Raw genomic sequence first — 27,555 nt, forward strand, 5'->3', positions numbered from 1 at the left:
CCGAAAAGTTGTAACTTAATATGTAATAACCATAAGTGATATATGCAATGCATCACAGGCTCAGGGAATTTTTCCAGACAAGTTAAAATATGCAACTCTTAAACCTCTTCATAAAAAAGGTGAGAAGACATACATAAACAAATATCGTCCAGTTTCCTAAGTGAAATCCTTCAAAAATATTTCAAAAGGAAATGTAGTCAAGAGTGGTCTCATAGTGGAAACAGTTTACTTAGCATAACACAGTTTTGTTTTCAGAAGTGTTACTCAGCTGTAAAAGCAATCTATAAATTCAATCATCAAACAGTACAAGTCTTAAATAATAAAATATCGGCAGCTGGTATTTTTTATGAGATTTACAAAATGTTTGATTGTGTAGATCACGTTATTCTCTTACAAAAACTCAAGTTTTATTCAACTGATCACTTCATGCACAGCTGATTTGAATGATACTTAACAAACAAATACAAAAAGTTGTGCTGAATAATTCAAACAATGTTGTAAGGGTAGAAAATTTAGTGACTAGAGATAAATCACACTGGGTGTTGTGTGATGTCCTTAGGTTAGTTAAGTTTAAGTAGTTCTAAGTTCTAGGGGACTGATGACTATACATGTTAAGTCCCATAGTGCTCAGAGCCATTTGAACCATTTTTGATAAATCACCAAAGGAGTCCCACAGGGCTCAACTTTTGGTCCGCTCCTAGTTATTATATATGTCAACGACCTTTCACTTAACATTCCATAAGCAGGATTGGTGATTTGTGCGATATTTTCCAAAGAATTATTTAGTGGTTCTCAGAAAATGGACGCTCCCTAAATTTTGAAGAAACACACTATGTTTAGTTCTGTACAACAAACAGATTGAAACTTCCTGGCAGATTAAAACTGTGTGCCGGACCGAGACTCGAACTCGGGACCTTTGCCTTTCGCGAGCAAGTGCCCTACCGGCTGAGCTACCCAAGCACGACTCACGCCCCGCATCACAGCTTTACTTCTGCCAGTACCTCGTCTCCTACCTTCCAAACTTTACAGAAGCTCTCCTGCGAACCTTGCAGAACTAGCACTCCTGAAAGAAAGGATATTGCGGAGACATGGCTCAGCCACAGCCTGGGGGATGTTTCCAGAATGAGATTTTCACTGTGCAGCAGTGTGTGCACTGATATGAAACTTCCTGGCAGATTAAAACTGTGTGCCCGACCGAGACTCGAACTCGGGACCTTTGCCTTTCGCAGGCAAGTGCTGTACTCGGTGATGAATACTGCTGCTGAAGGATTATTACCCAACCAAGCAGAAGGATAGCTTCTTTCGCGAAATTAGCAGACCATAGGCAGACGTTGTTATACAATAATCGCATGTGCTCCATTCTTCTCGTTCATTTTCCTTACTTAGAAACCGAAAGGTGTCTTAGTTGTTGCCAATAAATGCCAGCAGCGATCCACAGACCCTTGTTAACAGTGTAGTATACAATGTGCTATTGGATACATAACAATACCTTCGCAGGATTTACACAAACCTTTGCTTCAGAAGTATTTTTGTTAGGGTTAAACAATAAATTGATTTTTTGTGAAGGCTCCATATCTCGTCACCACTAAAGATGTTCGATAAGTACAATCGATAAGGCACCTGATTACATTCCAGAAAAATGCATACAAGCAGTACCCCTGCAACAGATTTTTTCATTCGGGTGTATAGAGGTCCACTTCTGGTCACTGCGATATCCCAAAACGACGTTAGGTAAGTGCTGTCTTGTCGGCTGCACTGGTTCTATTTTACCCTGTCAAAGGTCTAGGGCTCGATTCTAACCCTAGGAAAATATTTTAATTCGCACCAGAAGACCTCTTATATCTCTAGAAATGCTAAGCGCGAAACGCTGGGCACCACGGTTTTCCAGGAATCACGTTAAAGATGATGATATGGTGCCACTATCTACTAGGATGAAGTCGGTTTCGATAGGACCGTGACAGTGGCACGGTCCTATGAAATGAAAACTGTTTTACTTACTCACAAAATTTAGTTTTTGTGTCATTATCGAAAAACAATAAATTTAAAAAATCATTATGTGTTCATGAAATTCGTTTGTTTCTGTATAGACCAAAGCGCCAAAGACACTGGTATAGGCTTGCGTACCCAAATGCAGAGATATGTAAACAGGCAGAATACGGTGCTGCGGTTGTCGACGCCTATATATCACAACAAGTGTACGGCGCAATTGTTACATGGTAGGTTATCAAGATTCAAGTGAATCTGAACGTAGTACTACAGTCGGCGCACGAGCGATGGGACACAGCGTCTCAGAGATAGCGACGAAGAGGGGGTCTTCCCGTACTACCATTTCACAAGTATACCGTGAATATCAGGAATCCGGCAAAACATCAAATCTCTGACATCGCTGCGGCCGGAAAAACATCCTGCAAGAACGGGACCAACGAGTACTGTTGATGACTGGAAACAAGTTGCCTGGTCGGACGAGTCTCGTTTCATATTGTATCGAGGGAATGGACGGGTACGGATACAGAGAAATCCTCATGAATCCATGGACCCTGCACGTCAGCAGTGGACTTACAAGCTGGTGAAAGCTCTGTAATGAAGTGGGGCAAGTGCTGCTAGAGTTATATTGGGACCCCTGACACGTCTAGACACTACTCTGTCAGGTGACACGTACGTAAATATCCTGTCTGCCCATCTGCATCGATTGATGGCCATTGTACATTGCGACAGGCTTTGGCAATTCCAGCAGTACAGTGCGACACCCCACACGCCCAGAATTGCTACAGATTGGCTCCAGGAATACTTTTCAGAGTTTGAACACTTCTGCTGGCTACAAAACTCGCCCGATTATTGAGAATATCTGGGATGTCTTACAAGGTGCTGTTCAGAACGGATGTCCATCAACTCGTACTCTTACGGATTTATGAATAGCCTTCAGGATTCATGATGTCAGTTCCCTCCATCACTACTTCAGACATCAGTCGAGTCCGTGCCACGTCGTGGGCCGCACCTATGCATGCTCGCAGGGGTCCTACACGATACTAGACAGCTTCTTTGGCTCTTCAGTGTTATTCCCTGTTGCGTAAATTTCCTTTCTTCTCACTTACATTTTTTTGGGGTCACGAAACAAGACGTTAACTTGGTCATAAAGTTTCCGAACCTTCAGTATTATAAGAAACACATATTCGTTTTTTTCTGATGATAAAAACATAGTAAGAAGCAGACAGAAATACAAGATATGGGCACGACATGAACGTCGGATTATTCTGTTTGTTGACTACTTGCATATCATCCGGTATAACTTTATAAATAAACTTACATTTTTAACACAGTACACTCGTATGTGTTAGTACTGCCCCTAAAAATGCTAACATTCGACTCCCATTCTTTAAGAAAAAACAAACAATCTCGACTTCTCAGTGGTTACGTATGGCTATAAAAGTTGGTAATCAATTATCAGCATTAGTAGTTGTTTATAGTGATGTTATTGTTGTTGTTGTTGTTGTTGGCTGGCCGCTGTGGCCGAGCGGTTCTAGGCGGTTCAGTCCGGAACCGCACTGCTATTACGGTCGCAGGTTCGAATCCTACCTCGGGCGTGGATGTGTGTGATATCCTTGGGTTAGTTAGGTTTAAGTAGTTCTAAGTCTAGGCGACTGATGGCCTCAGATGTTAAGTCCCATAGTGCTAAGAACCATTTGAAACATTTGTTGTTGTTGTTGTCTTTAGTCCGAATGTTGGTTTGATTCAGCTCTCCATCCTACTATATCCTGTACGATATTCAGCATCTCGGAATAGCTACTGTATTCATCTCTTGGTCTCACGTTACAATTTTTACTCCTCACATTTCCCTCCAATAAAATTGGTAATCGCTTGATGTCTCAGAACGTGTTCCATCAACCGCCCCCTCCCTCCCCCCCTCTTGTAGTCAGGTTGCACCTCAAATTTCTTTTCTTCCCGATTGTATTCAATTCCTGCTCACTAGTCACGTGGTCTACTCACCTATTCTTCAATATTCTTCTGTAGCATCACATTTCAAAAGCTTCTATCTCATCTTGTCTAAAAGTTTATCAACGATGTTTCACTTCCATACATGGCTACTCCATGCAAATACTTTCAGGAAAGACTTGCTAACACTTAAACATGTATTCGATGTTGACAAATTCCTTTTATTCAGACACACTTTTCTTGCAGTTGCCCGTCTACATTTTCTTCCTCTCTATTTCGGTCTTCGTCAGTTATTCTGCTACCGAAATAACAAAACTCATCTACTCCGTTAAGTGTCTTGTTTCTAATTCTACCCGTTAAGTGTCTTGCTTCCTAAACTAATTCTACCAGCGTCGCCTGGTTTAATTTACCTACTTTACATTATCCTTGTTTTTCATTTGTTGATGGTCATATTAAACTTCCTTTCAAGACATTGCCCATTCTGTCCAACTGCTCTTCAAGTCCTTCGCTGTCTCTGACAGAATTACAATGTCATCGGCACACCTCTAAATTTTTTACCATGATGAATTAGACCTCTTGAGCTGTATCATAAATCTGATGCGGCCTTATTCATCGTGGTGCAATTCAATAGCAGTGCATGACTGCAGTAAAAGAATTGCTTAAAGTTTTTATTTATTCTCGCTGTTTCCTTTACTGCTTGCTCAAGGTACAGATTGAATAACACTTGAGATACACTACAATCGTCTCTCACTCCCTTCTCAACCACTGCTTCCATTTCATGTCCCTCAACTCTTATAACTGCCCTTTGGTTACTGCACTGCTTTCTTCTTCCTATATTTACCCCTGGTACCTTCAGAATTGCAAAAAGAGTGTTCCAGTCAATATTGTCAAAGTTACCTCAAAATTTACAAATGCTATAAACGTATGGTTGCCTTTCAAAAATGGTTCAAATGGCCCTGAACACTATGGGACTTAACATCGGAGGTCATCAGTCCCCTAGAACTTAGAACTACTTAAACCTAACTAAGATAAGAACATCACACACATCCATGCCCGAGGCAGGATTCGAACCTGCGACCGTAGCTGCAGCGTGGTTCAGGACTGACGCGCCTAGAACCGCTCGTCCACAGCTGCCGGCCGTTGCCTTTCCTTAACCTTTCTTCTAAGATAAGCCATAGGGTCAGCATTGCGACGAGTGTTCCTACATTTATCTGGAATCCAAAGTGATCTTGTATCAACTCGGTTTCTATCAGTTTTTCCGTTCTTCTATAAAGAATTCGTCTTAGTATTTTGCAACTGTGACTAATGAAACTGATAGTTCGGTAATATTCAGAACTGTCAGCACCTGCTTTCTTTGGAATTGGAGTTCTTATATTCGTCTAGAAATCAGGGTGTATTTGGGTAGTCTCATGCATCTTCCACACGAGATGGTAGAGTTTTGTCGTCGCTGCCTCTCCGAAGGCTGTCGTTAGTTGTGACAGAATATCGCCAAATCCCAGAGCCTTGTTTCGACTTAGGTCTTGCAGTGCTGTAACAACTTCGGATAGTGATGTGAGGGATTAATACAAAAGGAAAGGGCTGAAGTTTCATAGTCGAACTTCAGAAATTACAAAATCGTTTACGTATTACTTGTGCACACTAAAATCACATTTAACAAGAGTAATAACCCCTGAACCCTGTAACTGAAGGGTCTACTTCTCCTTGGGCACAGTTGAAAGTATTGTTAATGTACGACGCCCGGTAGGCTATTATATTAATTGCCGGCCGGTGTGGCCGTGCGGTCCTACGCGCTTCAGTCTAGGACCGCGTGACCGCTACGGTCGCAGGTTCGAATCCTGCCTCGAACATGGATGTGTGTGATGATGTCCTTAGGTTAATTAGGTTTACGTAGTTCTAAGTTCTAGGGGACTGATGACCACAGATATTAAGTCCCATAGTGCTCAGAGCCATTTGAACCATTTTATTAAATTAATTATGTATCTAGGCAATTTTCATCAATTACATATTAAGTTACATTTGTCCTACATTTAATTTAATACTTAAATTGCCACGACTATTGCAAGTGTTAAATCTAGTGGAGTAGGTAGTTACAATATAATCTTCAAATTCGACACAATACGATGGACCTGCCAGTCTAAACTGCTGTCGCAGTCCTAATAGCTGACAAAACTCCGTAAATTGTGGAATCCGTGGCCCCTAGTGACTCGATACAGTGTAAAGCAGGAGCACTATTGTCTGTTCCGAAAACAAATAAGTGCTTCTGGTACGAGCCCAGCAAGCGTACAGGTGCAGCACGTGTTGGCTCTTTTGTGACAAGGGCATCAACAGAGAAACTTTCTCCAGTGGACAGCATGTGTTGCGGCACTTCGAGATTGAGACTCGCAGCTTCAGTCATGCGCTGGAGTGGCCGAACGGTTTAACGTGCCTGTGCGTACAGATGAATCGGTGAAAGCCCTCTCGGGTTGTGGATCGACTCGACTATACCAGAAAGCCCGAGTGTGGATTCTGAGACGTGTCCTTAATCCAAGGGAATTTTAGAGGCTTTCGTTATAGTCTATCTTTAGACGATTAGTAACAAAAAGTAAAAATTATCGGGATCTTAGTACAGTTATGAGAATGACTGTTAGATGTAACTTCGTTCGCCTACAGTTACAAATCATATTAATACCGAAAAAGTAATGTGTTATTATTGACTCTGGTATATGTAGACGTCTGTCGTCCTTCTACGTTTTATGATAGAAGAAAACTGACCTTTTTGTTAAACTGTTTTTGTTTTAAGTTTGTTTCTATTAACTCTTAACGTGGGTTTAAGTTAGAATATCACTATTTGATTCGTGTAAGGTAAACTTGGGATACAAGTGGGTTTGGAATATGTTGGTAGCGCTGTCTCCCGTTGCCTGTTATGCTGTGTAAGATCCATTTCCGGATATAGCGTCTTAGGTAAGTAAGCAATCAATCGGACATCCGTATCCTACGTATAGTATGATGAAGGTGACTTGCTGCATCAGCAGCGGCCGACCGCATTCACAAAATCCCAGGTGGTGTAAGCACTCTTTCGTTCTGAAGTGTCAGAACTGTTTGACTAGTGTGTTCGAAGTACAGCATCTCAGGACTGATTGCTGTCTTCGTTCAATGCATTGACAATGACCGGATTGTAGAAAAGGAGGTATAAGTCTTTAAGTCTCTGGGAAAATTAAATTGTAACGCAGCTGGAAACACGTTTATGAAGTCCACATCGTGTCACTAAAAACAGCGCCCATCGCGAAGATATTTGTTAGTAGTGGCTCTGATACATGTAGATCACTATTGTTCCTCTACCTGTTATGGTAGAAGAAAACTGACATTTCTGTTAAACTGTTGTTTTTATTAAGTTCTGACGCTGGTTACATTTAGCGTATTACTGTTTGATTCCAGTAAGGTAAACTTGGAGCGCAAGTGCGTTGACTATATAATGGTAGCACTGTCTTCCCTTGGCTGTTATGCTATGTGACAGACTTAAAGCTTTGCATACCTGCAGAACAAAACGGTAAGGAGCCAGATGAATTCATTCTGTGCGCGTACACGTGAGCGAGTATTACACACTGAATGGAGGTAAAGTGAATAAAAATGAAAAACATACGTCTAAATATCGGTTCTCGAAAATAAACCAAAATCACTTGACTCTAAAAGTGGGTCGGACTTACGATTCTTGCGATATGTTTCTTCATTCCTCAGATGTCTTCCGCATGTTTGAAATACGGAACACTGTAGCGATACACAAGGATTCTTTTCGTACGATACTTTAGCGTCACGTATACTTTGCAAATGTACACTGAGATGACAAAAGTCACATATGCAGATGGTGGTAGTATCGCGTACAAAAGGTATAGAAAAGCAGTGCATTGCGTAACTGTCATTTGTACTCAAGTAATTCGTGTGAAAAGGTACCATACGTGATTAGGACCCCACGAGGAAAACAAACAGACTTCGAACGCGGAGTGGTAGTTGGAAATAGACATATGCGTATTTCATTTCGGAAATCGTTAGGGAATTCAATATTTCGAAATGCAAAATGTCAAGGGTGTGCCAAGATTACCTAATTTCAGGCAGTACCTCTCACCACGAATAACGCAGCGGTCGACGGTCTTAATGACAGAGGGAGACGGCCTTTGCGTAGAGTTGTTAGTGCTAACAGATAATGAACACTGCTTGAAATATCGGCAGAAATCAATGTGGGTGGTACGACGAACGTATCCGTTAGCACAGTGCAGCGAAATGTGGCGTTAATGGGCTATGGCAGCAGACGACAGACGCGAGTGCTTTTGCTAACAACACGGTATTGCGTGCAGCGCCTCTCTTGGAGTCGTGACCATATCGATGGAACACTGGACGACTGGAAAGTAGTGGCCTCGTCAGATGAGTTCATATTTCGGTAGGACAGAGTTGACAGTAGGGTTCGAATGTCGAGCAGACCTTACAAACGCATGGACCCAAGTCGTCAACAAGGCACTGTGCTTGATGTGATGGCTCCACAACGGTGTTCAATCGATCTGGCCCGATAACTGATCGGAAATGCTTATGTCCGGCTACTTGGAGACCATTTTCAGCTGTTCCCATACAAACGCTGGAATTTTTATGGATGACAACGAGCCATGTCACCGGGCCACAATTGTACGTGATTTGTTTGAAGAACATTCTGGACAGTTCGAGAGATGATTATGCAACCCAGATTGCTTGATATGAATCCCATCGAACATCTACATGTACATCTTCATCCATACTCCGCAAGCCACCTGACGGTGTGTGGCAGAGAGTACCTTTAGTACCTCTATCGGTTCTTCCTTCTATTACAGTCTTGTATTGTTCGTGGAAAGAAAGATTGTCGGTATGCCTCTGTGTGGGCTCTAATCTCTCTGATTTTATCCTCATGGTCACTTCGCGAGATATACGTAGGATGGAGCAATATACATCTTGACTCCTCGGTGAAGGTATGTTCTCGAAACTTCAACAAAAGCCCGTACCGAGCTACTGAGCGTCTCTCTTGCAGAGTCTTCCACTGGAGTTTATCTATCTTCCCGTAACGCTTTCGCAATTACTAAATGATCCTGTATCGAAGCGCGCTGCTCTCTGTTGGATCTTCTCTATCTCTTTTATCAACCCTATCTGCTACGGATCCCACACCAGTGAGCAGTATTCAAGCAGTGAGCGAACAAGTAGACTGTAACCTACTTCCTTTGTTTTCAGACTGCGTTTCCTTAGGATTCTTCCAATGACTCTCAGTCTGGAATCTGCTTTACCGATGATTAATTTTATATGGTCATTCCATTTTAAATCACTCCTAATGCCCTACATTTACGGGATATAATCAAGAGTTCAGTTCGTGTACAAACTCCTGCATCGGCAACACTTCCGCAATTGTAGACGGCATCATGGCTCAATATTTCTGCATGGGACTTCCAACGACTCGGTAAGTCCATGCCATGATGCGTTGCTGCACTGCGCCGGGCAGGAGATGCGACACGATGTTAGGAGGTATCACATGACTTTTGTCGCCTCAGTGTGTGTACTGAATGAAATGTCACAAGATATTTAAGTTATATTCAATGAATCAATACCTAAAAGTATGGATTTGTTTCACTGTAACGCAGACATCGTATTATTACAACCGCAATTAAAATTTTAAGAATGAGCCGTGCACTCCCTCAACGGAGATTTTCTTCTTACGTAGAACTCATAAATGAAATATTTTCTATTACTAAGATGTATTACTTCAAATAAAATTATTAAGTTCCACATGACCTTCGCTGCTGTAAACGTAAGGGGCTGTAAGTGACGCCCTGAAGGACTCTGGAAGGAACGGAGAGAGCTTAGGCTACCTACTCACATCCACACTCCCACGCCTAAGGAAATGGAACGTAGTCACATACGAAGTCTGTCAGAAAGTCCGTGTCACACTTAGCAATTAAATGTGAAGTACAAAGCAATCACTAACGATGGTAAAAAAAAAGGAATAACCTAAAGAGAAATTCAGGAATTCTTACTTCTGACTACATTTTATTTAGTGTTTCATGATGAAGAAATCAATTTTGGCAGTTACAATGACAGTCATATTTTGCTAAGATTGCAGCATATTTCAAAATATGCGTTCACGGTATTGACCTTAGCCGCACAACAATTTAGTATTACTCTGGTATTCGGTAGTAGAGTGGGTTTCTTCCATATACAACTGTCTGTATTTCGTCAGACATAGTTTCAACCAACTTTCATTTGTCGAATGGTTCAAATGGCTCCAAGCACTATGGGACTGATGTCATCTGAGGTCATCAGTCCCCTAGACTTAAACCTAAATAACCTAAGGACATCACACAAAGCCATGGCCGAGGCAGGAATCGAGCCTGTGATCGTTGTAGCAGCACGGTTCCAAACTGAAGCGCGTAGAACCACTGAGCCACAGCGGCCGTCTTCATTTATCGGACTTTATTTAATTCGTATCTATAAACTATTTTGGTTGAGCTGAATTAAAGATTTGCGCAGTTTAGATTCAGTGAGTCATCTGTATTACAAAGACTTTTCTGTTTGCTGACATTCTTTGTCTTACTTCTCCAGTTTGATATTTTCAGTCATACGACCAGTCTGCAGCCCAAGATCCCACAACTATTCCAATCGTCGATACGATGAAACATGATGGTGTATTTCGTATGACAAACAGCTTTGTATATAGATATTCTATACATAGTTCTACATCCATTTCTGACTCCTTCAATGTCTTTGCATCTTTCCCCTCGGCAAAACAGCATATTTCTTATCTATGCCGTACGGAAATAGTATTTATGCGCAGAAAGTTTTCACGTTGGTACTTTCATCGCAGGCGCACCGAAAGTGGCAATAGTGCGATATGGTACCGCCGGGAACGCGTTCACTAGTGGCCTGAGCACGAAAATGAAGGACTCACAACCTGAAACGGGTGCTGTGAGATGTTGCAACAAAACCGACTGCGGAATGGACATCCGAAACCTCTGGAATATTCAAAGGACGGCTAAAACGCTAGCGGAAATGAGGGACCGGCAAACAGTGCCATGCAGTCGGGGAAAGGCTACTGCGACAAGCTGAGAGCATCAAAGGCATGAAGTAGGAAAACTCGGAAACCCTTCCTGTTCCGGATACACATTTGACACCGTGAGCTAGGACACAGAACAATTTCGACTTATTATATATTCGTTTTCACCCTGTAGGCAAACGGAAAATACACATATAATCAAGCCATCTTATGGTATTATATGCACGGTAGGTGATCTAAAGGTTTAAGATTGTTTCGGTTTATTGTCATTACTAGCATAAAGCAGGATATACCCTTGTCGACAATAAAGAGTATTTGAACACCGCCTAATTTGTCTAACAGAATGTATTTTCTCAAATTTTATTTCATTATTGGTATGTATTGTGAAACAGTATGTATATTGGACGTGTTAGGATACACAGCCGATCCCCACAACAAGAGTGAGTACATAATATACAACGCTCCTAATTTTTGGATGAACATATTGATGAAACTGTCAGCTGGAACAAACATGGTAAATACTTCTCAACTATCTGAGTTCAGCAGCTTTTGCTCTTCAGAATTGCCTTGTTTGGAAAACAGTATTGTAACAGATTTTCTGTAATCCACAACATTAGTGTTTTACGGTATAACTTTCAGTTAGAAGAAAATAAAGATTGCACAAAAAAGCCTGCCTCTTGAAGTACTCTGCTCTGTAAAATTTAAGGACGAAGTAGATAAAGTTACATAATATAGTAATAACTTCATGGAAATTAATGAAAGTACGTGAGCATGTGGCCAGAGGTCCCCCATGCGCGCAAAGGAAGCTGGGCGTCACATTGCGTCTCAGCGTGACAACTGTGTCAAATAGGACTGGCCCCGAAACACGAAGTACTTGAAGAAGCGGGAAAAAGGCTGTGAGTCAATAAACTAGCCGTGGCAGTACTCTTCATCACAACTTGGCCCGGAGACTACATCTGGATAATTTCACTATGACAAGAACCGTCGGAAACTGGAAGAAGGACGAAACGTGCTACGTCAAACACATTTAACGGGACTGGAAGGCACGCTCCACAATCCAAAGGCGACTGCATCTGAATGGTCTCTCTGCCCGATTACCAGTGTTCCTCTGAAACCCATCCATCAGCGGCACCGTCTGCGATGGTGCGAAGAGCATAGGGACTAGACCAACCAGGAGCGGAGTCGCTTGTTCTTCCCGGATGAGACCAGATTCAGTCTGATTATAGTCATACCTTCATTTGGCGAGAGCTAGGAACATGTAATTCTCAAAAGAAGATTGCCAAACGTGAACATTTTAATGGTCGAGATACTGTGAGGAAGTCATGATGTATGGGCGTACTGACTGCCAAATCACTGAACACGATAAACTCACCGGCCAACGTTATTGTGCGTCTTTTCAGGGGTGCAATCGGGTCTGATTACATTTTTATTGTTGATTCAAATCGTTCTGATCACTATGGGACTTAAATTCTGAGGTCATGAGTCTCCTAGAACTTAGAACTACTTAAACCTAAACAACCTAAGTACATCACACACATCCATGCCCGAGGCAGGATTCGAACCTGCGACCATAGCAGTCGCACGGTTCCAGACTGTAGCGCCTAGAACCGCTCGGCCACTCCGGCCGGCGATTAAATTTTTATGGATGAGGGGTGGTGGTGGTAACTTCCTATGGAACCAAACTGCTGAGGTAATCGGCCCCTAGGCTTACACACTACTTAATCTAACGTGAACTAACTTACGCTAAGGATAACATTCACACCCATGCCCGAAGGGAGGACTCGAACCTCCGATGGGAGAGCTGCGCTTTAGGGATGAAGATGAGCGACTGCTTAGAACAACGCAGATGGAACACCCTTTGGAAAGAGAGGGTATTCAGCGATTGGACAGACCTGCCCGTTCCCCCGACTGAATGGCATAGAACGCGTGTGGTATTCGTTGGAGAGACGTGTTCCAGTCGATCACCAAAAACCATCCAGCAGTTGTCTACTGCGTAGGTGTAGAAATGGAATGTTCTGTCACCAGAACGGCCTGTCAACCTTCTGGCTAGCATGATGGCACGTCCCACAGCCTACAGTGCCACTCTACCATGTTCCGGACTTTGAAATCCCTCCTGCCTTTTGTAAAGTCCGGAAGGCCATCATAAATTACGCTGACTTCAACGCAATAACTGTGTATGAATAAATATCATTCTAATAGTCTCATTGCGTGTTTCTTTCCTTTACTTTCTTTAATACACTATAGCATTATCATCCAAGTCTCATCGACCTGTGTTCCTTGGCAGTGACACATCGTGCGTAAGTTAGTTTTGTCCTTAAGTTTCGTATACCAGTGAGTTGGGAATTCTAACTGCAGCTTTACAATCTACTTATTCGCTGCCACAATTCGTTTTAATGTAGTCGGCTCTGACACCCAGATGTCCCACCCGAATATTACGTCCTAACATTACGCTCAAACTTTACCTGGCAAACTTACGCCTGACCGCTATGCCAAGCACTGTGCCCAAACGTCTTACATTACGGCCAACTTTCTGCCTCAGAGGGCAATGGCTTTGCCGCAGTGAACACACCGGTTCTCGTCAGATCACCGAAATTAAGCGCTGTTGGGCGTGGCCGGCACGTGGATGGGTGACCATCCGGGCTGCCATGCGCTGTTGCCATCTTTCGGGGCGCATTCAGCCTCCTGATGCCAATTGAGGAGCTACTCGACCGAATAGTAGCGGCTGCGGTCAAAGAAAACCATCGTAACGACCGGGAGACCAGTGTGCTGACCACATGCCCCTCCTACCCGCATCCATAGCTGAGATTGACACGGCGGTCGGATGGTCCCGATGGGCCACTTGTTGCCTGAAGACGGAATGCACATGCCCCAGACTCAAGCCAAAACCTCACGCCTTAAAATGATTGTATTTCCACTGCTGCAGCATAGAACTAAAATATGACTTTTGGCACTCTATAATAAAGCTGGGAGTGGCTCAGTAAAGAGTTCACTACACAGACGAAAACACCGTTTCATTTTGTACGAATTCTTAAACATTGGATCGTTGTAATCCTCAAGGCGATCAGAATATTATTTACTTTTGTCTGTTGTCGCACTTTTATGTTTTCTACTGGCTACCGGTTCCGGTATAAAGTACCATCATCAGGCCGCACTATGACCAAAAAATCACAGAACACAGCTAAAATAATGTTATAAGAAACATTTATGAAATATTTTTCTCGTTTAGTAATGAGCAAACTCGTGGTATAAAGTGCACCCTTTAAATATAGACATCCTTTTACTCTTGGCACGCAGTGGTTACAGCTCACTTGGCAAGTAGGTGTGTCATCTTGAGAAGTAAACTGCAGCCATAAATGATAAGAGTGCTCCCTGTGAACAGTTTCTTTTTTCTTGTTAAAAATCGGTGTCTACATGTGTTTCACAAATAGCATTAAAATTGAAGTGTAACAAAATAAATAATAAAACAAACGCTTTAGAGCATTTGCATAATTACTGTCAGGTATCAAAGTATATTTGACTAAATCTTGTATGACAGCATTTCTTTCGAACAACTCTGTGTATACCATAGACAAATATTCAGTGAAGCGTTGCTTGCATATGTGTTAAAGTAGAAGAATATGTTTAAATCGTTGTAAAAGACACATTTTAACCGCAACATATATAGTGTCAAAGACTAACAGTTTTACTTGTATTATATTTTAATCTTTATGCTATTCAAAGTAAGTCTACGGACAGTAGCACATAAATACCCAGATCTTGCAATAGTATAGTCCGATCAACGAACGATGGCCGTTCGCACGTGTCGAGGCACAGGCGAGGATTGCATTATTGACGGTTCCAAACGACAGTTGCGGTACGAGCATGCGCGTGTTTTCCGCTTGAAGAAAGCGAATATCCTCAAAATAATGTCTCTCGCTTGATTCTGCAGAATGTATCACTTACCACCAATATCAGCGATGAGAACTCGCAACAAATGGAATAGAAATCACTAAACAACTCGCTACGATCACGTTTAATGTTCGCATTAGCTGCTTCATTAACAGCAGAATACTCACAATGCTACTGAACGCTCATTTGCTTTCGGAGAATGCGTGACATAGGTGCGCAGAACAAGCCTAAACTCGAAAAGAAATTTCCACTCTACAGCGGAGTGTGCGCTGGTATGAAACTTCCTGGCAGATTAAAACTGTGTGCCGGACGATCTTTGCCTTTCGCGGGCAAGTGCTCTATCAACTGAGCTACCCAAGCACGACTCACGCCCCGTCTTCACAGCTTTACTTCTGCCAGGCAAAGGTCTCGAGTTCGAGTCTCGATCCGGTACACTGTTTTAATCTGCCAGGAAGTTTCAAGCCTAAACTCGATCGCCATCGTTCGTGACTCCATCTACAGTTGCTACCGAGTATAGTCCGGGATGTGTATGGATTCATTGTAGGGAGTTAAGGACAGACAGTCGTGCGAACTACTTACGAACACGTTTTCTGAAAAATAATTTGAGTAGCTAGATCGGCAGCCCATACTCAATGGAAGTATCTTAGACTTTGCAGCTGCAAATAGACCAGACCTTATCGACAACGTCAGTACAGAAACGGGGATTAGCCATCTTGATGTCATTATAGCAAGTATAGCTAAGAAAATTAATAAATCAGTTAAAATGTCTAGGAGAGTGTTTCTGCTAGAAAGATCAGATAAGTAGTAGTTAGCATCTCACTCAGACAGTGAACTGACATCACTTAGTTTCAGTAAGATGAGCTTAGAGGAGTTGTGGACAAAATAAGCACGCTGTAAATCGTGGTCTGGAGAATTATGTGTCTAGTAAGTGGAACAATGACGGAAAAAGACACGCCATGATTTCATAACGGGATTTGGAAAATGCTGAGAAAGGGCAGGCTGTTGCACTTTCGGTTCGAAAGAGAAGGCGCGAATGACGAGAAGCAAAGTTTATTAGAGATTCGTACGTCTGTGAACAGATCTATGCTCAAAGCATACAACTACCGCTACCATCCTGCCATCGCAAAAGATCTGGTAGAGAACGCGAGAAAATTCTGATCCTATGTAGAATCACTAAGTGGGGCTAAGGATTCCATCTTGTTAATTGTTGACCAGTAAGACGAACGCAAGATTTCACGTTCAGGAAATCGCTCACGCAGGGTAATTGTGCAAACATACCATCGAACACATTTCCATACGGACGACATAGCAATAAGCATCCTTGGCATTGAGATACAACTCAAAGTGTTTAAAACAAATAAGTCATAAAGTCCGGATGGAATCCCAATTCGGATTTTGTAAGAGTACTGTACAGCACTGGCCTCATACTTAGATTGCATTTATCCTGAATCTCTTGCCCAGGACAAAATCCAAAGCGACTGGAATAAAGCGCGGGTGACTCCAGTGTATAGGCAAGTCAAAAGAACGGACTATAAAAATTACAGACCAGCATCCCTAACGTCAGTTTGCTGCACATTCCTTGAACACATCCTCGGTTCGAATGTGATAAATTTTCTTGAGACCGAGCATCTTATGTCCACGAATCAGGGTGGTTTTAGAAAGCATCGCTCGTGCAAAATGCAGCTTGCTCTTTTCTCAAATAATACATGTGAGCTGTGCATCAAGGACAACAGGCAGATTCCACATATCTAGAGTTCCGTCAAGGTTTTCGCACGGTGCCCCATTGCAGGCTGTTAAAGATGGTACGAGCATATGGAATAGGTTCATAGGTATGTGAGTGGCCCGAAGATTCCTGAAGTCCGTGTGTTGTCCTCTAAGGCTAGTGTTCATCAGAGACAAGTGTATCGTTACGAGTGCCTCAGGGAAGTGTGATAGGACCCCTGTTATTCTCCATATACATAAACGGTTTGACATAGAGGGTGGCCAGCTGTCAGTGGTTGTTTGTTGTTGACGCTGTGAGTGACTGTAGGAGGATACAAGACAAACTAGACAAAATTTCTAGTTGGTGTGATAAATGAGTTGAGAGGGGGTTGCTAGATTTGTTACTGGTAGTTTCGAACAACAAGCAAGTGTTACGGACATGATTTGGGAAATCAAATGCAAAACCCTGGAGGGAATGCGATATTCTTTTAGAGGAACACTACTAAGAAAATTTGGAGAACCGGCATTTTAAGCTAACTGCAGAATTATTCTAAAGCCCTCAACAAACTGTGCGCATAGGGAACACGAAGATATGATACTAGGTATCAGGGCTCATACGGAAGCATTTAGGCAGTGGTTTTTCCCTCTCTCTGTTTGAGAATGGAACAGTAATGAAAATCACTAGTAATTGTACGCGGTACCTACCGCTACACGATATTCCGAAGATTCTGGAATATCTATGTAGATGTAGATGTAGTATTATGTCGCAAACAAATCGTGTTCACGTATCCTTTAACAAGTCTCGATGCATATCATTTAAGTGGAAATAGTGCAAAGGAAATGTAATTGAGTAACAATCCAGTAAACTTAACAAATTCATTGAATTTTTCCAATAAGATTCCGTGTTGGAGCATTCTTCAGTGTTCCTGACATTAAACATGGTCGCCGAATTGAGACCCCACCACACGCCATACATTTCATCAAGTCTCGCCGGACACAACAAACAATCCCGTGACGCTCATCTGTCACTGTTACCGATACGTCTGCCGAGTCCACAGCTTTGGAAATAACAGATGTGTCGGCATAAGGTTCAACTCTATACGCTCAAAGGGACGGTATTGCAATCCTGCCTCAACGTCAGTGTCTGTTTGCCGCGTTGTACAATACATTTGTGAGCCTGTGACGATTCCTGAAAATATTGTATGCAAGAAAGGAGGTACCAACAACGAGAAGGGAGCGGATAACCACCGAGTGACCGACGGGAAGGGAGATGACTACATTCTCTATTACATATCTGCTTTAATTCATGTCACAATTCTTACGTAATGAAATACTACGCTTTCCTATGTAAACAGCTTCTAAATGACCCCAGTATTTGTCCAGACCGCTTGCGATAAGATATGTCGAAGGGTTTGATAGTTGTTTATTAGCGAACGATTCGATCTTTCACTTTTACCATTTCACTTAGTTACTCTACTGGTTTTTATTAAAGATAGGGTGCCATGTTTGTACATAAAATGTACTCGTACATAGATGCAGGAACACAGGATCCACGTGTTCTCATATATGTTCTTGAGGTTTCAAAATTATTACACTGGGATAGTCCTGTGGGTTCAAGATGTAGCGTTGGATCTCAGCTACTGAAGAACTATCGAAATAGCCGCCCAGGACCTCCTACAATAGTCTCAGATTTCCCCTGAACTTATTTAATGAGAAGAATACAAGGGAAACTGATACTTGTCTTCTTTACTCAAGATCGGAAGACTGGATGAGATAACGACATAACAGGGGAAGAAATAAGAGACAATCGACACTTTAAGATGTGACGCTAAGGTAACTGGCAACAGAAATGAGATAGCAATGTTACGGACATATGTTGTACCTTATTCTCCAATATCAGAGAATGTTTAATAGTGAGACATATCGACCCTAGTAGAGGTATGATCCACTTCCTAAATGGATACGGCCCTTGCCCAGTTTATTATCACCGCAAGCAGCTCACAACGAACACCTTTGACCTCGAATGCTCGGAACCACTTGAAACCATGATTAATACTAGCTCATAGAAACAACAGTGGCCTTTATCATTTCCGTGCAAACTTCCGCATTTATCTGACTGCGCCATCAGACGGCGGCATCTTGTAGCTGCACTAACAAATTCTCGAGTCGAGTGAATGGTATGGCTGCAGTACGAATGCGTCTCTTGGTGGGTGTTCGCATGCGAATTACATTGTGAACCGTGTACTGCAATATCATGAAGAGAATTAATACTACTTATGTGGTCCTATTATTAGGGACAAATTTGGGACGTGCTGAATATAGAAATGAAATCGGGTTCGAGAATAGACATTTCGCGGGTGTATCAAATGGTATAATAACTCATAAATATAATGGGGATGCCAAAGAGCTATGTGACGTTACGTTGGACAGGTATACTTATTTTGAAGGACAGGAAGAACATCAACCTGAAGGTTCCTGTTCGAGCACTACATGACGTTTATTTCCATAGCAACAGGAATAGTCCATTCAGAGTACACACTATCTCCACCCAAACAGTTGAAGTCCAGTGTTTTTGAAGATATTGTTGACAGCTTCTACAAAACATTTATGAAGACACTGGAAGTATGAATTAAAGAAGCCTTAAAACTTACATGCTTTAGTAAATACACGACGCATTTCGGACACTGTGGCTCATCGTCTAGTGAAAATCGCTTTATTACGTGATTTACTTTTGATCTTTAAGGAGGTAAAACGTATGTTCCTGTCATGAAAATGTTTAACGTTAGGTTATGAATCTCGTAAGTCCAGTGCAGAAAATATGTGGGAGACAGTGGAAAAATAAACAGTGAAAACTTCCCACACAAGAAAACCGTTTTTAACTTTTTAATACCGTCATACATTGGTTTCTCCATCCTGTCCATACAAATCACTTCACTCAAAAGGCATATCTGTATACATATTTTTGTAACCACTTCACAGATGTTGTTCAACATAGTGTAAGGAAAGATGACCTTCTTCATAGTGCCAGAGATCTAATTATTATCCAATTGACATATGCCTGGAATAACTTCAGAATAGGTATTTAAAACTACTAAAATAGTTGAAGCTTGCGAAATCTATCTGTTTATTTATTCTGGTTTTTATTTCTATTTTACTGAGATATATCTCCGGTTGCTGTAACAGATTTATGGTCTTACCAATGACTTCATTGTGCAGTGCTGCCAAATAGTTTTCCACACTGCCGATAATATGTTTCCTTTCCAACATATGACTTGTAATAACTGATTTTTTGAAGTGCTTGGTCCTGAAACCAGTTATGTCTTCCTAAAAAAGGGTTTTGAATTTTCTGCCTGTTTTCCCCATATAGTGGGAGGACAACTGGCGCAAAGTGCATGGACCGAAATGTAGTATATTTCTGTGTGGTGGATTGGCATGATGAGTTTTGTGTGTGTGTGTGTGTGTGTGTGTGTGTGTGTGTGTGTGTGTGTGTATGTGCGTGTCTTCTATGTATACTGGACTTATGTTTGTGATGGTGGTTGGTGATTTTAAGATCCAGAAAATTTATGCTTTTGTTATCCTCATGTTCTATTGTGAATTCTATGTTTTGTGGAAAGGACTGAATAATACTAGTAGCTCTTTAATCTCCTCTTCCGTTCCATCAGCTAGCAGCAAGGTATCATTAATATGTCTCCAGTAATTCATTACTGTACTTTTTAGTCTTTTGTTCGCTTTAAAGAACTTACTTTCAAGATGATTGAGAAATGTATCTCCGAGGAAACTTGATATGTTACAGCCCATATCGAAATAAAGTTGTTTCAGAAACAATATACCCAAAAGTAATGTATCAATAGCATTGAGAGCATGGGAAGATACCGAAAGGTCATGTAGACAATTGGCACTGCGTGCGACACGAGTAATGAAGAGATGGGCTCATGACAACAATGTGACACGAAGACTAGGTACTAGTCTTTCCACGTGGACAATACCACAAGAAGATCGTAAAATTTTTTCCACTGGCTGACGAACAGATGGTTCACATCAGCTGAAATCCGGACAGAGGTTACGACAAGAGGATTATCACAAAACATCGCGTGTAGATTATAAGAAGCTGGTTTCAAATCTCGAGCTGGCATGCGTCATTTACAGCTGACACTATACCCGTATGTTGTAGAGTCAGTCAAATGGTATAGCGAGTGGCATTCCGTGGTGTTTATCCATGAGCCTCGCTTCTATTTGTGGCGATCTGGTCGATACCAATATGTTTTTTAAGACGACCTTGCGATACGGCTCAGGAGTCATACCATGGAGAGTTACTGGTTATCATAACAAGACTCATTTTACCTGCTGAAGCTGAATTCTCGCCAAGTTTTATGGCGATTATGGAAAATTGTGTTGTCAGACGTTTCGTGACCAGGGAAACGCAAGACCCCCACAGTGCAATCCACCCCATAAACTACTTGATATATGTACTGATCCTTGAGTGGCCTGCCTGATCTCTTGATTTGTCACTCGTTGGGCATGTCTGGGTTGAGATGGAAAACATCTATTTACATACCAGCTTACAGCCAGAATGTTTCATGGACTGGCATAGCAAGTGTTTCAAGTAGGGCCCGACTGTAAATAAGATGGCTTTCAGAGATTAATTTTTCCGAGCCACAACGAATACAAGAGTTTATACGTGAGCTTGTGGAGGAGTGGGTGGGGTCATACCTTTCACTGACGTTGGTTATTGACATCAGTTCCGAGCAAAATGAATGTTTAAGCAATTAATATCCCTTACATGCTGCATATCTGCACACAGTTTGATAAATATCGGTGTGGTCCTTGAATGTGTAGCGCTTACGATTTGCGTCAGTGAATGTAGTGACTCTAGTCAGCTCACAATGAAACATAAACATCCTAATTTCATTTGTCATTCCGTAACTATGTTATCCTGATCGAAATATGAAAGTGGTCGATAAGCTACGTAGATACAGTAAACAACAGCATTCTTTATTGTCTGTAACGTTCTACTTTATGATTACATATTATCGTTTATTTTGTTTGCAACCAAACTTGCAACAGTATTCCTCTTAGGAATACTTTATGCCCAATACTTTGTGCCCATCAAGCAGCTCCCCATTTACGAGGTGTTCACATACCGTGGCTGTGTGATAGTGCACAGCCGAGTGGACATGTCTCTCTCCTCGGACACTAGTCACGTGGGACATTTGAGATTATGCCATTGACTATAACCCACTGAATTCCATATTCGCATGACAGTCGAGGGATCCCGCCCTACATGAACAGCAACATCGCGGAGTGGTTAATTGCTGCCTCGTCAGGCCTCCATCGAACCGCTGTCGAATTCCGACACGTGCTCGTAGACGTTACTCGTTCGTATATGAACCAGTCATAAAAAAGGGCATTAGAATACGTTTCTAAATGGGATACTTGCTGCCTAAAATTTCCTTACAAAAAATATCAGATTAGAAGTATCCGAGCACCAGCCTGTACTGCGGAATTCACCACTAGAAGTGACAAGAGGTAGACCTGCCAATATAAAAGGACGCTGGGACTATTGTGTTTTCAGAAGTGAAGCATTAGTAACAATAGCGGTCGGAGATCTCAGTCACTTCGAACGTGCACTAGGCACTAGATGTCGCCTGAGAAAGAAAATCAACAGACACATTTCAACCCATGTAAAACTCCCCAAATCGTCTATTTGTGGTGTGATTGTGGAGTGGAAACGTTAATGAAGAACGACAACTAAACCAAGACCAATCAGACATGCACTGCAGTGACCTCAAGCATTGCGGAGGGTGGCTGAAAATACGATTATCACATGAAATCCGTGGAAGAAATCACTGATGAGTCCCAAAGTGAATCAGCAGTCTAGCCTGCACAGTGACGGTGCACAGGAAGTTGAAGAGAATGGGCGGCAATGTGCGAGAAACTTCTCACATTTCTATAGTCAATACTAGGCGATGCTCAGGTTGGTGTGAACAGCGACGCCACTGGACGGTGGATGACGCAATAGGAGCGATGTGGTTTGATGAATCACCCTGCGATAATCCGATGGAAAGGTTTGGGTTAGCCGAATGCAAACCCAACGTTCCCTGCCATCATGTGTTGTGTCAGCAGTGAACTACGGAGGAGGTGTGTTCCGGAATGGAAGGGTCTTCTTAGTTGGAGTGTGGTCGCCTTACTCCACTAAAGAACATTTTTTACAGCATTACGTAGTGCGGACAGTAGAAGAACATGATGCTACACATTCTCATGAAATACAACTGCGAAGTATTTCGTGTAAATTTGATGTTGCCGGTGACGTATTATACCTCAAAGATAGTGCTAGCAAGCAACCGTCTCACCATAATCTCGGAAGGTGTTCCCTCGCAAGACGAAGCGTCTGGACTAAACAGATGTGCACGTCCGTACACCTGAAGGCAGGAAATCACTGTGTATCCCTTTATCCACGAGATATGCAGGACCTGCTCTTTCTCCATGCCAAAATGTACAATTGGCTGACTAAAGCCGTGATTTAAGCAACTTGCTTAAGAAATGTCTTTGCTGGTCGTAAGAAAAGATGGAGCTACCTCTGCAGACGGAAAAGTGATTCTAGGTTCTTTGAGACGTACAAGTGCTCATCGATACGCCGAATCATTATTTAGCAGACGACTCTCAGTATCAATACCGACAAAATCCAGAAGGACGAAGGTCAAAAGCAAAAGAGATGTGCTGATATCCCAACGACTGTTCCTAATTGAAACTGTCCTCATTGCAAGTGAAATAACTAAACAAAACCACAACATTCCCATTCCCTTTGTAATAACAACATTTTCCCAAATGCATAAATGTACAGAGTGCTACAAAAAGTATACCACAACTCTGAGAATCGAGAAGTCTGCAAAGAAGAAAAGGGGAGGGCTATGCGACTTATGTCGTATTTTAAAGTGAGCTCTGAAGTTTCATTTGGTTGCTCATTTGATCGCTATGAACACTGCTGACAACGTAACCGTCGTTTCTGTTGTCAGTGCAAAGACGGCAACTGCACAACAAAAAGGTTTTTGTGTTATCGAGTACGGCAGAGGTGAATCGACGACAGTTGTTCAGCGGGCTTTTCGAACCAGGTACGGTGCTCATCCTCCTGATAGGTGGTGTATAGTACGTTGCTATAATCAATTCGCAAAGAAAGGGTGTTTGTGTAAAGGCAAAAGTTCCGGATGGCCGCACACGAGTGAAGAAAATGTTGTCGCATTCAGGAAACATTTCCCTCAGTCCAGTAAAATCGACCTGCCCAGCTGGCAGAGAGCAGCAATTTCCGAAACCGACCCTTTGGAGACCCCTAAGGAAAAGGTTAGTAACGGAACCTTACCGTCTACAATTGGTTCAAGAAGTCCTTTACGAATCTGATGAGGTGAAAGGAATCAAGCTCTGAGAGTATGTCCTTGATCAAATGGAAACAGATGACCGGTTAATTTCGAAGCTAGTGTTTAAAGATGAAGCAGCATTTCACACAACAGGAAAAGCCAATTGACACAATGTTTCGTACATGAGGCACTGAGAATCCGCGGGAAACGATGCAGCATGAATGTGATTCATCTAAGGTGAAAATTTTCTGTGCCATTTCAGTCACAGTCCTTTAGTCAGTGTCCTTTTTCCTTAGAAGGTGTGTAAGGTGGCAGGATAAATGAAGATCAATTTCAGATCTTACATAAGAGTTTTACACACCGCAACGGGAAGGTCAATATGACACCTAACATACTTCAGTGGCAATGAGCAGATTTGTCTATAAGTATGTAATGCAAAAGGGATGACATTCAATCGACGGTATTAACACACCGCTCCTATATAACGCATGTCACTGAGCAGAAGGTGAAACAAGCAGCGAGAGGAAACGTTTTGTATCGAAGTAGGCAAGGGCAGAAGCAGAGGCCATACCACGGGAGGCACCACGAAAAGCTCTTAGGGGGCATGTCCCACGGCGGGTGTCAGTGACTGGACATATGTCGCATACTGGAAAGCAAGTAACGGGCCACCAGACGTAGGACACAAAGAAGCTTTACAAAACTGCGTTTCGGAATACCAAATGGATACGAACAAAATCAGTGATGCAGTTAAACATGTGAACAGCGAATGGTACACACGTGATGTACGCATGTAACTTTTAGGCGTCTGGAACGGGCACAAAACATCCGAATGGCGGAAAACTAACTAGGAAGGAGTAAAGTGCGGAGTTTTCGATGCACTTTAATGGTAGGGCCACAAAATAAGAGGAACATTGAAATTGGTCGAAAAAAGCCGTGACGTGGAGAACGAAAGAACCCAGGTGGGGAGACAGTTCGGCTACGAGGAAGACTAGAGCGAAATTTTCGAGGACTCTTCTCTCAACTGGCGTCAAGTGCAGAAGGGGCGCATAACGCTTTATACGACGCAAAGGAGAAAATTGGGTGAACACTGCCTTCACTGCAGCTGACATTCAGCTAGATATTAGCTGTAACGTCGTTGAGCTCCAACTAGGGAGAAATGAACCAGCCAGTTAGTCAGTTAATCTTGTGAGGACTGAGAGGGCATTTTAATATGCACGCTGCTCCAGCCATGCGCATGCATATCGCCATATTCCAAGGCTAGGGATGAGTCCTTTTTTTTTCTCACATAACGAGAAACATAGGGAGAGTTTCTGCTGCAAAAAATCAGCAAAGGCTTAATTAGCTTTTATAGGAATTTCAGAGGATGAGAGCAGCCATGCAGACGACAGCTCATCGTAGCTAAGGTAAATACCGTGAGCAGAGGCATAAACTTGTTGGGTCACCAGCTTGTGTCCGCTCTAAACTTGGGTGACGTTGGGAATCTTTTGCTCAACTTGTCACAAAGCTAACCATCCTCCGTAGACTTGATTGTCATCCTATATAGTACTAAACACTGAACCGGAATCAGATGATTTATTTTAGTGCTGGCCAACATCATGTCGTTGTCGTAAGAACAATTTTGTAAACAAACTTCTATTTAAAATTTACCATTGTTGTGTTTAGGATTATTTCACTTTATGAGGAAGAGATGCGTTCGTTTGACAACTGTCGTAACATTATCAGATTTTAACCTGTGTGAATGAGTGTATTTCTGTGATAAGATTGCAACATTAAACCGAAAAATCTTTACAGCTTACACAGTAGTTGTTCTTACTTCAAAACCTTACAGGTGCAATTGTAACTGGACAAACATAACTAGAAATGTAGCAGAACTGACTGTTCCCTCAACTCAAAGAAGAAGCACGTCATTTCATAATCGAGCAGGATGGGCACAACCATATTGGCATATATCTGACGGTGAATATTTGAACGAAAGGAACCCACAGCAATGGATCGGCAGACAGGCAGCTCGTGACAGAGCACTTCATTTGGTCTCCAAGTAGCCCTGACCTCCGCCCCTTTTATTTTTTCCTCTTTGGGTATCTTAAAGATAAGGTGTTTTGACCATCTCTACTGGCCAACATTGAGGAATAACTGCAACTATCCAAATTGCCGAAGATGCTACAGAGATTGTGGAACGAGTTCGAATATCGAGTTGATGACACTCGAGTGTCTGGATGGGGTCATATTAAACACTTATGAACTTGTATTCTACTTCAGAAAACTGTGTTAAGTAATCTTCACATTAATTAATTACCCAAGGTTCCATCATGCTTCTTTGATTAAATACAGATTTTTCAGAGTTATGATATTATTTTTGAATCACCCTGTACTACACACATCAGAAGAAGTTCCCAGAACTCCTGAAGATAGACGTTGACTGTGGGTATTGTGTCACACACACAGTCCCTTTGACTGTTCAGAGATGTCACTAAACCCGCCCAAAGATGTAACCAACCATTCATGAGCAGCGTCTATTAGACGGAGGAGGTCCGACAGCCGATAAGTTCCAGTCATTCCACCAGGAAGGAGGTACACGGCTAGCATGGACTGTAGTTCAACCACGCGTAGACGGTCATTACCGCGGTTCGATCGCGTCCGCATTGTTACTTTGCGCCAGGAAGCGCTCTCAACAAGAGAAATGTCCAGGCGTCTCGGAATGAACCAAATGGTTCAAATGGCTCTAAGCACTATGGGACTTAACATCTGAGGTCATCAGTCCCCTAGACTTAGAACTACTTTAACCTAACTAACCTAAGGACATCACACAAAGCCATGCCCGATTCGAATCTGCGACCGTAGCAGCAGCGCCGTTCCGGACTGAAGTCGGAGTGAACATGAGCGATTTTCGGACATGGAGGAGATACAGAGAGACAGGAACTGTCGATGACATGCCTCGCTCAGGCCGCCCAAGGGCTACTACTGCAGTGGATAATCGCTACATATGGATTGCGGTTCGGAGAAATCCTGACAGCAAAGCCACCATGTTGAATAATGCTTTTCGTGCAGCCATAGGACATCGTTTTATTACTCAAAGTGTGCGCAATAGGCTGCATGATGACGATGAGCTTCGCATATGCCTTCAACCAGACAATCGTCGGAGACGTGTTTGCAGGCCTTAGACACACTGTCCAACGAGTGCAGCAGGGTGGAGGTTCCCTGCTGTTTTGCGGTGGAATTATGTGGGGCCGACGTACGCCACTGGTGGTCAAGGAAGGTGCCATAACGGCTGTACGATACGTGATTTCCGTCCTCCAACAGATAGTGCAACCATATCGGCAGCATATTGGTGAGGCATTCGTCTTCATGGACGACATTTCGCGCCCCCATCGTGCACATCTTGTGAATGACTTCGTTCAGGATAATGAAATCCTCGACGAGAGTGTGCAGCATGTTCTCCAGACTTGAACCCCATCGAACATGCCGCTGATAAACTGAAAAGAGCTGTTTATGGACGACGTGACCCTCCAACCATTCTTACGGATCTATGCCGAATGGCCGTTGAGGTACAGGCATGCATCAATGCAAGAGGACATTCTACTGCGTATTATAGGTACCGGTGTGCACAGCAATCTGGACCACCACCTCTGAAGATCACACTGTATGGTGGTA

General features: G+C 42.6%; 1 protein-coding gene and 1 pseudogene across 1 annotated transcript in view; one reads left to right on the forward strand and one right to left on the reverse strand.

The window, feature by feature from the left end:
- LOC124794913 (putative tyramine receptor 2) overlaps positions 1–27,555 on the reverse strand; it is a 79,336-nt gene that overhangs the window by 35,858 nt on the left and 15,923 nt on the right. The window lies entirely within an intron of this gene.
- Positions 13,508–13,625, forward strand: LOC124723805 (annotated as a pseudogene).

This window comes from Schistocerca piceifrons, chromosome 1 (assembly GCF_021461385.2).
Source record: "Schistocerca piceifrons isolate TAMUIC-IGC-003096 chromosome 1, iqSchPice1.1, whole genome shotgun sequence".
Lineage (NCBI taxonomy): Eukaryota > Metazoa > Arthropoda > Insecta > Orthoptera > Acrididae > Schistocerca > Schistocerca piceifrons.